This window comes from Hoplias malabaricus, chromosome 4 (assembly GCF_029633855.1).
Source record: "Hoplias malabaricus isolate fHopMal1 chromosome 4, fHopMal1.hap1, whole genome shotgun sequence".
Lineage (NCBI taxonomy): Eukaryota > Metazoa > Chordata > Actinopteri > Characiformes > Erythrinidae > Hoplias > Hoplias malabaricus.
The window spans coordinates 5,814,370-5,829,778 of NC_089803.1; the positions used below are offsets into that span (position 1 = coordinate 5,814,370).

At 41.9% G+C, this 15,409-nt stretch overlaps 1 pseudogene; it reads right to left on the minus strand.

The window, feature by feature from the left end:
- Positions 1 to 13,352: 13,352 nt before the first annotated feature.
- Positions 13,353 to 13,909, minus strand: LOC136694859 (immunoglobulin kappa variable 4-1-like; annotated as a pseudogene).
- Between the last annotated feature and the right edge of the window lie 1,500 nt (positions 13,910 to 15,409).

The window sequence follows — 15,409 nt, forward strand, 5'->3', positions numbered from 1 at the left end:
TCTAATGAAGATGTAGAAGGATTAGAGAGTGACGGTAATCCTGATGTTAATCAGTCTAATGAAGGTGTAGAAGGATTAGAGAGTGATGGTAAACCTGATGTTAATCAGTCTAATGAAGGTGTAGAAGGATTAGAGAGTGATGGTAAACCTGATGTTAATCAGTCTAATGAAGGTGTAGAAGGATTAGAGAGTGACGGTAATCCTGATGTTAATCAGTCTAATGAAGGTGGAGAAGGATTAGAGAGTGACGGTAAACCTGATGTTAATCAGTCTAATGAAGGTGTAGAAGGATTAGAGTGTGACGGTAAACCTATGTTAATCAGTCTAATGAAGTTGTAGAAGGATTAGAGAGTGATGGTAAACCTGATGTTAATCAGTCTAATGAAGGTGCAGAAGGATTAGAGAGTGGCGGTAAACCTGATGTTAATCAGTGTAATGAAGGTGGAGAAGGATTAGAGAGTGACAGTAAACCTGATGTTGATCAGTCTAATGAAGGTGGAGAAGGATTAGAGAGTGGTGATAAACCTGATGTTGATCAGTCTAATGAAGGTGGAGAAGGATTAGAGAGTGACGGTAAACCTGATGTTAATCAGTCTAATGAAGGTGTAGAAGGATTAGAGAGTGATGGTAAACCTGATGTTAATCAGTCTAATGAAGGTGGAGAAGGATTAGAGAGTGACGGTAAACCTGATGTTGATCAGTCTAATGAAGGTGGAGAAGGATTAGAGAGTGGTGATGAACCTGATGTTGATCAGTCTAATGAAGTTGTAGAAGGATTAGAGAGTGATGGTAAACCTGATGTTAATCAGTCTAATGAAGGTGCAGAAGGATTAGAGAGTGGCGGTAAACCTGATGTTAATCAGTGTAATGAAGGTGGAGAAGGATTAGAGAGTGACGGTAAACCTGATGTTGATCAGTCTAATGAAGGTGGAGAAGGATTAGAGAGTGGTGATGAACCTGATGTTGATCAGTCTAATGAAGGTGGAGAAGGATTAGAGAGTGACGGTAAACCTGATGTTAATCAGTCTAATGAAGGTGTAGAAGGATTAGCGTGTGACGGTAAACCTGATGTTAATCAGTCTAATGAAGGTGTAGAAGGATTAGAGAGTGATGGTAAACCTGATGTTAATCAGTCTAATGAAGGTGGAGAAGGATTAGAGAGTGACGGTAAACCTGATGTTAATCAGTCTAATGAAGGTGGAGAAGGATTAGAGAGTGACGGTAAACCTGATGTTTATCAGTCTAATGAAGGTGGAGAAGGATTAGAGAGTGACGGTAATCCTGATGTTGATCAGTCTAATGAAGGTGGAGAAGGATTAGAGAGTGACGGTAAACCTGATGTTGATCAGTCTAATGAAGGTGGAGAAGGATTAGAGAGTGACGGTAATCCTGATGTTAATCAGTCTAATGAAGGTGTAGAAGGATTAGAGAGTGACGGTAATCCTAATGTTAATCAGTCTAATGAAGGTGGAGAAGGATTAGAGAGTGACGGTAAACCTGATGTTGATCAGTCCAATGAAGGTGTAGAAGGATTAGAGAGTGACGGTAATCCTGATGTTAATCAGTCTAATGAAGGTGTAGAAGCATTAGAGAGTGATGGTAAACCTGATGTTAATCAGTCTAATGAAGGTGGAGAAGGATTAGAGTGTGACGGTAAACCTATGTTAATCAGTCTAATGAAGTTGTAGAAGGATTAGAGAGTGGCGGTAAACCTGATGTTGATCAGTCTAATGAAGGTGGAGAAGGATTAGAGAGTGACGGTAAACCTGATGTTGATCAGTCTAATGAAGGTGTAGAAGGATTAGAGAGTGGTGGTAAACCTGATGTTGATCAGTCTAATGAAGGTGGAGATGGATTAGAGAGTGACGGTAAACCTGAGGTTAATCAGTCTAATGAAGGTGTAGAAGGATTAGAGGGTGACGGTAAACCTGATGTTGATCAGTCTAATGAAGATGTAGAAGGATTAGAGAGTGACGGTAATCCTGATGTTAATCAGTCTAATGAAGGTGTAGAAGGATTAGAGAGTGATGGTAAACCTGATGTTAATCAGTCTAATGAAGGTGTAGAAGGATTAGAGAGTGATGGTAAACCTGATGTTAATCAGTCTAATGAAGGTGTAGAAGGATTAGAGAGTGACGGTAATCCTGATGTTAATCAGTCTAATGAAGGTGGAGAAGGATTAGAGAGTGACGGTAAACCTGATGTTAATCAGTCTAATGAAGGTGTAGAAGGATTAGAGTGTGACGGTAAACCTATGTTAATCAGTCTAATGAAGTTGTAGAAGGATTAGAGAGTGATGGTAAACCTGATGTTAATCAGTCTAATGAAGGTGCAGAAGGATTAGAGAGTGGCGGTAAACCTGATGTTAATCAGTGTAATGAAGGTGGAGAAGGATTAGAGAGTGACGGTAAACCTGATGTTGATCAGTCTAATGAAGGTGGAGAAGGATTAGAGAGTGGTGATAAACCTGATGTTGATCAGTCTAATGAAGGTGGAGAAGGATTAGAGAGTGACGGTAAACCTGATGTTAATCAGTCTAATGAAGGTGTAGAAGGATTAGAGAGTGATGGTAAACCTGATGTTAATCAGTCTAATGAAGGTGGAGAAGGATTAGAGAGTGACGGTAAACCTGATGTTAATCAGTCTAATGAAGGTGGAGAAGGATTAGAGAGTGACGGTAAACCTGATGTTTATCAGTCTAATGAAGGTGGAGAAGGATTAGAGAGTGACGGTAATCCTGATGTTGATCAGTCTAATGAAGGTGGAGAAGGATTAGAGAGTGACGGTAAACCTGATGTTGATCAGTCTAATGAAGGTGGAGAAGGATTAGAGAGTGACGGTAATCCTGATGTTAATCAGTCTAATGAAGGTGTAGAAGGATTAGAGAGTGACGGTAATCCTAATGTTAATCAGTCCAATGAAGGTGTAGAAGGATTAGAGAGTGACGGTAAACCTGATGTTAATCAGTCTAATGAAGGTGTAGAAGGATTAGAGTGTGACGGTAAACCTATGTTAATCAGTCTAATGAAGTTGTAGAAGGATTAGAGAGTGGCGGTAAACCTGATGTTGATCAGTCTAATGAAGGTGGAGAAGGATTAGAGAGTGATGGTAAACCTGATGTTAATCAGTCTAATGAAGGTGGAGAAGCATTAGAGAGTGGCGGTAAACCTGATGTTGATCAGTCTAATGAAGGTGGAGAAGGATTAGAGAGTGATGGTAAACCTGATGTTGATCAGTCTAATGAAGGTGGAGAAGGATTAGAGAGTGATGGTAAACCTGATGTTAATCAGTCTAATGAAGGTGGAGAAGGATTAGAGAGTGGCGGTAAACCTGATGTTGATCAGTCTAATGAAGGTGGAGAAGGATTAGAGAGTGATGGTAAACCTGATGTTGATCAGTCTAATGAAGGTGGAGAAGGATTAGAGAGTGATGGTAAACCTGATGTTGATCAGTCTAATGAAGGTGTAGAATGATTAGAGAGTGACGGTAATCCTGATGTTAATCAGTCTAATGAAGGTGGAGAAGGATTAGAGAGTGACGGTAAACCTGATGTTAATCAGTCTAATGAAGGTGTAGAAGGATTAGAGTGTGACGGTAAACCTATGTTAATCAGTCTAATGAAGTTGTAGAAGGATTAGAGAGTGATGGTAAACGTGATGTTAATCAGTCTAATGAAGGTGTAGAAGGATTAGAGAGTGGCGGTAAACCTGATGTTAATAGGTGTAATGAAGGTGTAGAATGATTAGAGAGTGACAGTAAACCTGATGTTAATTAATCAGTCTAATGAAGGTGTTCTAGAGAGAATTCCATGCTTTGACTCTATCGTTTTGCTGGGGGACTTTATTGGTAATAACTGGGAAAATTGAAGAGGACAGATTGGGAGGAACGGCCTGCCCGATCTGAACCTGAGTGGTGTGATGTTATTGGACTTGTTTGCTAGTCATGGTTTGTCCGTAATGAACAACATACTCAAACATAAGTCTGCTCATAAGTATACTTGGTACCAGAGAACCTTGAGCCAAAGGTCAATGATTGATTTTGTGGTCGTATTTTCTGATCTGGATCCATATGTTTTGGATACTCGGGTAAAGAGAGGGGCTGAGCTGTCAACCGATCACCATCTGTTGGTGAGTTGGATCCAATGGCGGGGAAAGATGCCGGACAGACCTAGTAAGCCCAAACGTATGCTGGGAAAAGCTAGCAGTGGCCTCTGTCTGGATGGATTTCAACTCTCACCTCAGAGAGAACTTTTCACATGTTCCGGAGATGGTAGGGGGAATGGAGTCTGAATGGACTCTGTTCCAGACTTTCATTGTGGAAGCAGCCACATGTAGCTATGTTCATAAGCCTGTCTGTGCCTGTTATGGTGGCAACCCAAGAAACCACTGGTGGACACTGGGGGTGAGGGAAGCTGTCAAGCAGAAGAAGGAGGCTTTTTGGTCTTGGCTGGTTTAGGGAACTTCCGATTCTGCGGATGGGTACCGGCAAGCAAAAAGGGCTGCAGCTGTGACAGTTGCTGAAGCAAAATCCAGAGCATGGGAGGAGTTTGGAAAGGCCATGGAAGATCACTACCAGGTAGCCTCAAAGAGGTTCTAGAAAACACTCAGCCAGCTCAGGAGGTGGAGAGGGGACACTGTCCAAGCAGTGCTCAGTAATGATGGTGAAACTAAACTTGACTGACAGACATGCCTCCTGTGCAGGAGGTAGGGCCAGAAGTTTCAGATCCCATTTCCTTGGCTGAAGTAACTGAGGTGGTGATGTGATGCAGTGGCAAAGCCCCAGGAGTGGATGAGATTTGCCCAGAGTCACTGAAGGCACTTGATACTGTGGAGCTGTCTTGGATGACACGCCTCTACAATATTGCATGGACTTCGGGAATGGTGCCTTTGGATTGGCAAACAGGGATAGTGGTTCCTGTTTATATAAAAAAAAAAGTGGACCAGAGAAAGCGCGCCAATTATTGTCGCATCACACTTTTCAGCCTCCTTGGGAAAGTCTATGCCAAGGTGCTGGAAAGGAGAATCCGTACGATAGTCGAACCTAGAATTTTGGAGGAAGAAGGTGTATGACCCTGTTCCCTGAGTGATTCTGAGGGAGGTGCTTTGTGAGTATTGCATGCCAGGGTCGTACTGTCCTTGTATTCTCAGATTTTGAGTTGTGTTCGCATCCTCAGCAGTAAGCCAAACTTGTTCAATGTGGGCACTGAACTCCGTCAGATACAAGTGGCCAAAATGAGCTTTCTCCAACGGGTTGCTGGGCGTACTCTCCGTGATTGGGTAAGTAGCTCAGTGATTAGGGAGGAGCTCGAAATAGAGTCACTGCTCCCTTGCGTTGAGAGGAGTCAGTTGAGGTGGGTCGGGCATCTGATAAAGATTCCTCCTGGACGCCTCCCACTGGAGGTATACCAGGCATGTCCAACTGGAAGAAGGCTCAGAAGACTCAGGACACGCTGGAGGGATTACATCTCCCGACTGGCCTGGAAATGCCTGGGGATGCCCCTAGGAGGAGCTGGTGGAAGTTGTGGGGGACAGAGACGTCTGGGCTTTTTTATTCACCCTGTTGCCACCACGACACTAAAATGGATAAGCGGAAAAGATGATGATGATGATGACTGACAATGTTCTGGATGCTGACATTTGTCTGAAGAAATCATTTAGTCCTTCAGTAATGCACCATAAATAACTAACAGACAGAATTGGACACCTACCTATAGATGTGACGTGTTTAACACTGAACACTCTACTGAGAATCTGAGGTGATCATCTCAGAGTCCACAGTGTGTTATTGTGTGTGGAGGTGAGTGTAGTTGTGTGGAGGTTTAGTGAGGTGTGTGTTTATCCTTCATAGAGTGTGTTATTGTGTGTATCGTCCTCCTCCTCAGCACCTGCAGTAAGGCGCAGCTGCAGCAGTGCAGTCTCTGACTGAGGGAGGTTTTTGTACACCTCTATTTCACTGTGTGAACACCCAGCTACCACTGGTTGTTTGTGCACTCTGACAGTAATAATCTCCTGCATCTTCAGTCTGGACGTTACTGATGGTCAGAGTGAAGTCAGATCCAGATCCACTGCCACTGAAACAATCTGAAATACCTGACTGTCTAGTTTTTAACCCTGTAGATCAGCAATTTAGGAGCTTCTCCAGGTTTCTGCTGATACCAGGAGATACAAGTACTACAACCTGAAGGTGTTGGGTTGAAATTGCAGTTAATAGAAAATGGTTCTTGGGAAGATCCTGTAGAAAAAGTTTTTCACTGCAGGAGTCTGTGTCACAGTCACCTGACCACTTTATCCTGGACAGGACATAAATCAGTATATTTCACATTATACATTATTAGTCTCTTGGTAATTTTCATAATTTTCCAATATGTGTACACTTGAATTTACTATTTGGATTTGACAAGGACAGAATCTATTACATAAGAAAATTACCATGAATCATTGGCTCAAGGGCAAATATTAACCCTATTTACAACATATACATCTTAACAAAATTACTTGTGTGTTACCTCCTGTCCAGAGAGCCAGTGTCCAGATGAAGATGAAACAAATGAAACAAATAAGTGATCTGAAGGAAGCCACAAAAACATCAGCGCCTGACCCCTCTGATGTTTATGTGGCTTCCTTGAGATCATCACAGCAGTGATGCAATATTTAGTCCGAAGCGTAGAAACTGTTACAGAATTAAAGGGAGCCAAACATTTGTTTTAAATAATCTTGGAAGAACACACAATAGTGTATCTCAGCCTAAAATAATCTAAAGCATATAACACACACATTTACACAGATGCAGTATAGTCATTGTTTATGTAGTTGTATTTTTTATTAATGTTTATTCATGTCTTCAAAACATGAACATAATGTTGAAGTGAGGATTTATTTTTTACTATATTTATCTGTATTTAATGTTACAGTAAAATACATTTATGTAACACCTGTAGGGCACAAATGTATCCCCCATCCTCCTGGTTTTGCAATCCATCTGTATACTGCATGATAAAATCACATTTGGAATGTTCCCTCTCATTTTTGATTAATCATTTGGGAGAGAAAATGTGTTCGTCCAGTGGATTTTCTCTTAACTTCAAGTTTGTATTAAATCATAACTGAAACATTTCTGAATCAGGACACTTCAAGATGCCATCCATTATGTAACTACAAAGACTCACAAAACTAATCAGCTAGAGCAGAAGTACACCGATCCCATCAAAAGTAAGTTTATGTACAAAAGAGCAAAGTGCACTGTTTTGTTATGATAGATCATGAATTAAAAAAAGAAAAATTTACTTAATCCTTATCTGTCATTTACATCACTTCACTGAGGTCTGCTGAGCTCCACACCCTGAATGCTGTCAAAAGTAAATAAGTAGATGTCCTAAACAACTTGGTAACACTATAGTTTGTTGACATTGAGTATGTAGAGGGCACATATTTTTTTAAGGTTTAATGACTTTAGTGTAAGTGTATGTACATTTGACTTCAATTATAATAACAATAATAACATTTCATATTATTTTGTGCCCTGCACCCAGTTATTCTGTGTGTGCTCTAGGTCCAGTGTGACAAAGGTGGACAAAGCAGTTACTGAAGTTGAAAGAATGAATGATATATTTTGTGCATGCATTGATACGTGTTCAGGTAAATGATCATCTGAAGCCACTCTGTAGAATAAGGCTGAATTGCACAAAAAGGGCTCCCACATGTAGGATAGTCTGTGCTTACCATGTGCATTAACACCTATTGCTTTACTTCAATCAGAAATCAGAAAACTGATGCTTTTAACTGCACTATATAACCTTTGTCAATGTATTCAATAATTGACAGGTCATGGTGTCTTCTCCTTAACTTCAATTTCAAAGGGTGATTTTGTGGTTGAATATAGAGGTGAAAATATTGAATGCAGTGAGTTGCAAAGGAGAAGAAAAGTTTACCACACTCTCTGCACTGTGTTCATGTTAGAATTTAAGTGAAATAACAAAATATGGTGGTAAGCTGAACAGGAGGATCTGTTCTACAGTGGGGATATAGGCAAAAATGAATTTAATTATTGGACCTTTTGCCTTACCATTCCATTGTGGGTTACTTCCATTCATATTGGTTTTAGAAAACTAATAGTTAATATTTGTTTTGTATTTTTACTTTCTGTCACATTTATAAAATACTGATGATGCAAAAGAAGATGGATCATTAGGAAGACTGGTAAGTGTTGATCACAAGCACCCCGAGTGTACAATGAAGAAGGCTGATGTCAGTGGAAGCCCTCTGCTTGTTTGCAATAGAAGACATCAGAAAAGGAGATGAACTTAAATATGATTATGGAGGAAATGACTGCCCGTGGTGATGGTTGTATGCAAATGGTGAGCATTTCCTCAAAATAAATGCTCACAGAGGACAGCGGGATTAAACAGGTCTAGAAAACTCTCATAAAACCCCTAAAAAACACTGAATGGGACTTATTCAAATGAGGTTATATACATGTATGTGTATTTAGTCACACAGACTAAGAAATTTGCCCTTATGAAGTCTAGTGCTGGGAAACTAAAGTGTGTCTGTGGAGCTACGCACTCTGAATATTGCGTATAATGTGAGTGTTCAGTGATATTTCTCATAGTCTACAGTGAGGAAGGTCCTCCCCCTTCATTGCTATGCTGTCAGTCATTGTACCATGCCCCCCTCCGCTGATATCCCTCTTCCAAAACGAGAAAAGGGCCAGAAGTCTGAAACAGAAAAACTAAGATCCAAAAGTGAAATCTGTGACCTAAAAAAATATAAGAAACTAAAAACAAAAAAAGATCTGAATCTGAAAACATAAAATCTACAACTGAAAAATGTAAGATTTCAAATATCAAAGTATATAGGACAGTGAAAAATGAAAATAATAATTTATTCAATAAAAATTTAATAATTTAATCAAAATTGTATTTAAACAAAAAAAAAAATCATCCTACATATTTTAATTTTGAATAAATTGTTTTATTTTTCAAAGCTCAATCTCAAGATTTGAACTTTCAGTTTCAGATTTTTTTTCTTATAAAGAACAAATCTTTTGACCCTAATATAGCTCCATATAATCTATCTATCTATCTATCTATCTATCTATCTATCTATCTAGAAGTGTATGTCTCTCCACCACAGAGTGTGTTATTGTGTGTGGAGGTGTGTGCTAGTGAGGTGTGTGTGTCTCTCCTCCACAGAGTGTGTTATTGTGTGTGGAGGTGTGTGTTAGTGAGATGTGTGTCTCTCCTCCACAGAGTGTGTTATTGTGTGTGAAGGTGTGTGTGGTGTGTGTTAGTGTGGTGTGTGTCTCTCCTCCACAGAGTGAGTTAATGTGTGTGTTATTGTGTGTTAGTGAGGTGTGTGTCTCTCCTCCACAGAGTGTGTTATTGTGTGTGGAGGTGTGTGTTAGTGAGGTGTGTGTGTCTCCTCCACAGAGTGTGTTATTGTGTGTGGAGGTGTGTGTTAGTGAGGTGTGTATCTCTCCTCCACAGAGTGTGTTATTGTGTGTGTCTCTCCTCCACAGAGTGTGTTATTGTGTGTGTGGAGGTGTGTGTCTCTCCTCCACAGTGTGTTATTGTGTGTGGAGGTGTGTGTTAGTGAGGTGTGTGTGTCTCCTCCACAGAATGTGTTATTGTGTGTGGAGGTGTGTGTTAGTGAGGTGTGTGTCTCTCCTCCACAGAGTGTGTTATTGTGTGTGTCTCTCCTCCACAGAGTGTGTTATTGTGTGTGGAGGTGTGTGTTAGTGAGGTGTGTATCTCTCCTCCACAGAGTGTGCTATTGTGTGTGTCTCTCCTCCACAGAGTGTGTTATTGTGTGTGTGGAGGTGTGTGTCTCTCCTCCACAGAGTGTGTTATTGTGTGTGTGGAGGTGTGTGCTAGTGAGGTGTGTGTCTCTCCTCCACAGAGTGTGTTATTGTGTGTGGAGGTGTGTGTAAGTGAGGTGTGTGTCTCTCCTCCACAGAGTGTGTTATTGTGTGTGTCTCTCCTCCACAGAGTGTGTTATTGTGTGTGGAGGTGTGTGTTAGTGAGGTGTGTGTCTCTCCTCCACAGAGTGTATTATTGTGTGTGTGGAGGTGTGTGTTAGTGAGGTGTGTGTCTCTCCTCCACAGAGTGTGTTATTGTGTGTGTGGAGGTGTGTGTTAGTGAGGTGTGTGTCTCTCCTCCACAGAGTGTGTTATTGTGTGTGGAGGTGTGTGTTAGTGAGATGTGTGTCTCTACTCCACAGAGTGTGTTATTGTGTGTGGAGGTGTGTGTTAGTGAGGTGTGTGTGTCTCCTCCACAGAGTGTGTTATTGTGTGTGGAGGTGTGTGTTAGTGAGATGTGTGTCTCTACTCCACAGAGTGTGTTATTGTGTGTGGAGGTGTGTGTTAGTGAGGTGTGTGTGTCTCCTCCACAGAGTGTGTTATTGTGTGTGGAGGTGTGTGTTAGTGAGATGTGTGTCTCTACTCCACAGAGTGTGTTATTGTGTGTGGAGGTGTGTGTTAGTGAGGTGTGTGTGTCTCCTCCACAGAGTGTGTTATTGTGTGTGGAGGTGTGTGTTAGTGAGGTGTGTGTCTCTCCTCCACAGAGTGTGTTATTGTGTGTGGAGGTGTGTGTTAGTGAGATGTGTGTCTCTCCTCCACAGAGTGTGTTATTGTGTGTGGAGGTGTGTGTTAGTGAGGTGTGTGTCTCTCCTCCACAGAGTGTGTTATTGTGTGTGGAGGTGTGTGTTAGTGAGGTGTGTCTCTCCTCCACAGAGTGTGTTATTGTGTGTGGAGGTGTGTGTTAGTGAGGTGTGTGTGTCTCCTCCACAGAGTGTGTTATTGTGTGTGGAGGTGTGTGTTAGTGAGGTGTGTGTGTCTCCTCCACAGAGTGTGTTATTGTGTGTGGAGGTGTGTGTGGAGGTGTGTGTCTCTCCTCCACAGAGTGTGTTATTGTGTGTGGAGGTGTGTGTTTGTGAGGTGCGTGTCTCTCCTCCACAGAGTGTGTTATTGTGTGTGGAGGTGTGTGTTAGTGAGATGTGTGTCTCTCCTCCACAGAGTGTGTTATTGTGTGTGGAAGTGTGTGTTAGTGAGATGTGTGTCTCTCCTCCACAGAGTGTGTTATTGTGTGTGGAGGTGTGTGCTAGTGAGGTGTGTGTCTCTCCTCCACAGAGTGTGTTATTGTGTGTGGAGGTGTGTGTTAGTGAGGTGTGTGTCTCTCCTCCACAGAGTGTGTTATTGTGTGTGTGGAGGTGTGTGTCTCTCCTCCACAGAGTGTGTTATTGTGTGTGTGGAGGTGTGTGTTAGTGAGGTGTGTGTCTCTCCTCCACAGAGTGTGTTATTGTGTGTGGAGGTGTGTGTTAGTGAGATGTGTGTCTCTACTCCACAGAGTGTGTTATTGTGTGTGGAGGTGTGTGTTAGTGAGGTGTGTGTGTCTCCTCCACAGAGTGTGTTATTGTGTGTGGAGGTGTGTGTTAGTGAGGTGTGTGTGTCTCCTCCACAGAGTGTGTTATTGTGTGTGGAGGTGTGTGTTAGTGAGGTGTGTGTCTCTCCTCCACAGAGTGTGTTATTGTGTGTGGAGGTGTGTGTTTGTGAGGTGCGTGTCTCTCCTCCACAGAGTGTGTTATTGTGTGTGGAGGTGTGTGTAAGTGAGGTGTGTGTGTCTCCTCCACAGAGTGTGTTATTGTGTGTGGAGGTGTGTGTTAGTGAGGTGTGTGTCTCTCCTCCACAGAGTGTGTTATTGTGTGTGGAGGTGTGTGTTTGTGAGGTGCGTGTCTCTCCTCCACAGAGTGTGTTATTGTGTGTGGAGGTGTGTGTTAGTGAGATGTGTGTCTCTCCTCCACAGAGTGTGTTATTGTGTGTGGAGGTGTGTGTTTGTGAGGTGCGTGTCTCTCCTCCACAGAGTGTGATATTGTGTGTGGAGGTGTGTGTTAGTGAGGTGTGTGTCTCTCCTCCATAGAGTGTGTTATTGTGTGTGGAGGTGTGTGTTAGTGAGGTGTGTGTCTCTCCTCCACAGAGTGTGTTATTGTGTGTGGAGGTGTCTGTTAGTGAGATGTGTGTCTCTCCTCCACAGAGTGTGTTATTGTGTGTGGAGGTGTGTGTTAGTGAGGTGTGTGTCTCTCCTCCACAGAGTGTGTTATTGTGTGTGGAGGTGTGTGTTAGTGAGGTGTGTGTCCCTCCTCCAGAGTGTGTTATTGTGTGTGGAGGTGTGTGTCTCTCCTCCACAGAGTGTGTTATTGTGTGTGGAGGTGTGTGTTAGTGAGGTGTGTGTCTCTCCTCTACAGAGTGTGTTATTGTGTGTGGAGGTGTGTGTTTGTGAGGTGCGTGTCTCTCCTCCACAGAGTGTGATATTGTGTGTGGAGGTGTGTGTTAGTGAGGTGTGTGTCTCTCCTCCATAGAGTGTGTTATTGTGTGTGGAGGTGTGTGTAAGTGAGGTGTGTGTGTCTCCTCCACAGAGTGTGTTATTGTGTGTGGAGGTGTGTGTTAGTGAGGTGTGTGTCTCTCCTCCACAGAGTGTGTTATTGTGTGTGGAGGTGTGTGTTTGTGAGGTGCGTGTCTCTCCTCCACAGAGTGTGTTATTGTGTGTGGAGGTGTGTGTTAGTGAGATGTGTGTCTCTCCTCCACAGAGTGTGTTATTGTGTGTGGAGGTGTGTGTTTGTGAGGTGCGTGTCTCTCCTCCACAGAGTGTGATATTGTGTGTGGAGGTGTGTGTTAGTGAGGTGTGTGTCTCTCCTCCATAGAGTGTGTTATTGTGTGTGGAGGTGTGTGTTAGTGAGGTGTGTGTCTCTCCTCCACAGAGTGTGTTATTGTGTGTGGAGGTGTCTGTTAGTGAGATGTGTGTCTCTCCTCCACAGAGTGTGTTATTGTGTGTGGAGGTGTGTGTTAGTGAGGTGTGTGTCTCTCCTCCACAGAGTGTGTTATTGTGTGTGGAGGTGTGTGTTAGTGAGGTGTGTGTCCCTCCTCCAGAGTGTGTTATTGTGTGTGGAGGTGTGTGTCTCTCCTCCACAGAGTGTGTTATTGTGTGTGGAGGTGTGTGTTAGTGAGGTGTGTGTCTCTCCTCTACAGAGTGTGTTATTGTGTGTGGAGGTGTGTGTCAATGAGGTGTGTGTCTCTCCTCCACAGAGTGTGTTATTTTGTGTGGAGGTGTGTGTTAGTGAGGTGTGTCTCTCCTCCACAGAGTGTTATTGTGTGTGGAGGTGTGTGTTAGTGAGGTGTGTGTCTCTCCTCCACAGAGTGTGTTATTGTGTGTGGAGGTGTGTGTTAGTGAGGTGTGTGTCTCCTCCACAGAGTGTGTTATTGTGTGTATCATCCTCCCCCTCAGCACCTGCAGTAGGGAGCAGCTGCAGCAGTGCAGTCTCTGTGCAGTCTCTGACTGAGGGAGGTTTTAGTACGACTCTATTTCACTGTGTGAACACTGAGCTACCACTGGTACTGTGTCCACTCTGACAGTAATAATCTCCTGCATCTTCAGTCTGGACGTTACTGATGGTCAGAATGGAGTCAGATCCAGATCCACTGCCACTGAAACGATCTGAAATACCTGACTGTCTAGTGTTAGCCCTGTAGATCAGGCGTTTAGGAGCTTCTCCAGGTTTCTGCTGATACCACGCCATATGGTCGCCATCATGAAGACATTAGAGCTGGTTCTACAGTTGATGGTGACTGATTGTCCTGTAGAAACAGTTTTCACTTCTGGAGTCTGAGTAACAGTCACCTGACCACTGGATCCTAGGCAAAAAATTAATAAAACAACTGTATTAATTTATACAATAAACTTTTATGTTATACACTAAGTCAATATTATTTAATAAATGTTATTTTTTGCATGAAGCACTATATATTTTTTTGTCTCTCGAAGTTAATGGAATGAGTGTTACCTCTTGTATAAAAGTTTATTGTGTTTTTTACCTCTCGTCCAGAGCGCCAGTGTCCAGATGAAGATGGAGACCAAAGTCATGGTTGCTGTGGGTGAAGTGTGTGGGGCAGCAGCTCTCAGTCATGAAGTGTTAAACTCACAGGACTATAAACACTAGCAGAGCACTGAAGCATGGGCTCATGATGCAAAGTGGACCCTCTCTATGGAAATCATCTTTCTAACAACACTGAGGAAAGATCATCATATTTATTTGATATTGTTTGATCAAACATTTCTGCTCAGTGTGGAGTCTCATGTTTAAAATCCTAAACTCTAACTGTCTCTGCCTTTCATTTGAGGTTTTCTGCAGCTGCTACTGCGGCTCCATCTGTCTGGATCAGGGCTGGAGGACTTTTGGGTGGAGGAAACACAATGATAACAGTAAGAATCTTTTAAACTATTAATGAATGTTGAACAGTTTTCAACAGCAGCTCTAATTTTTACTGATTGAATTATTTATGAACACTTCTGATGAAAGTGAACATATAATCACCAACACAGAGAGTGGAGCATGTTTTTATTATTGTCATTAATTGGATCTGGTTTTAATATTAGTTGATATGATTGTATCTGTGATTGTAATTGGAATCTGAGATGAAAACATGTTTCTACATGTAGTTTTATACTTTTATATCAAGTGTTTGTCTGTTGTGGAAATACAAAAGAACAAAGTGTGTCCTGGGTTTAGATATTTTAATGTTTATAAAATAATCCTTGTTGAGAATCTGTAGCTTCTACAGTTTGGGAGTGTTTTCCATTATTAATAGCTGCAGAATCCATTAATATTGTGTTCTAGTTCAGAAATAGTGTGTGTAAAGGCTGAAGAGAGCGGTGTGTTTAGAGCAGGAGGTTGTTGTACGGTCAGTAAACGAGTTTGTATCACTGTGGAGGACTTTTGGTGGAGGAACAAAACTGGATGTTGGAAGTAAGTCCACTTTTACTCTTTATTCAAAAGGAATCTTTAATTAAAATGATTCTGGACAACAGTAGAGATGCACTTGATGATCTTCTGAATAAATGATAATCCAAATGTGAATGTATTTAATTAGAACTGCTCTGAAGTGTGGAGAGTGTGGAGCTTTAGGTTTCACCACCAGCTCCTGTTTCTGAACTGGATTTCTTTTCTTTAAAATACAAATATTTCCTAAAGGTTTCCTGTGAAGTGTTCAGTGATGACATTTCTTTTTAAAAAGATCAAATGTAAAGCTGGATTGTAGAGTCAGTGTTGGGTGATTAGAGCCGTTCTGTCTCCATCTGGACGCCACAATGTGGAGGTTATTATGAGCAGTGTTTTCTGTTCTAAAGCTTTGAAGACGTAGTACATGGAGACTGCAGCTTGATTTAGTTATTGATTATTTACTGTTTTGGAGGAAATCAAATCATGTTTTAAACTTTCACATCATGGGATGTGTGTAATGTTACAATTATAATGAATTAAATTAAAGAAATAGTTTTAAAAGTATTCTGAATGAAATGTATCTATTAATGTAATTGTAAATATTAGTTCATATTTGAAGCGGTTCAGTTTAAGGTTATAATTAG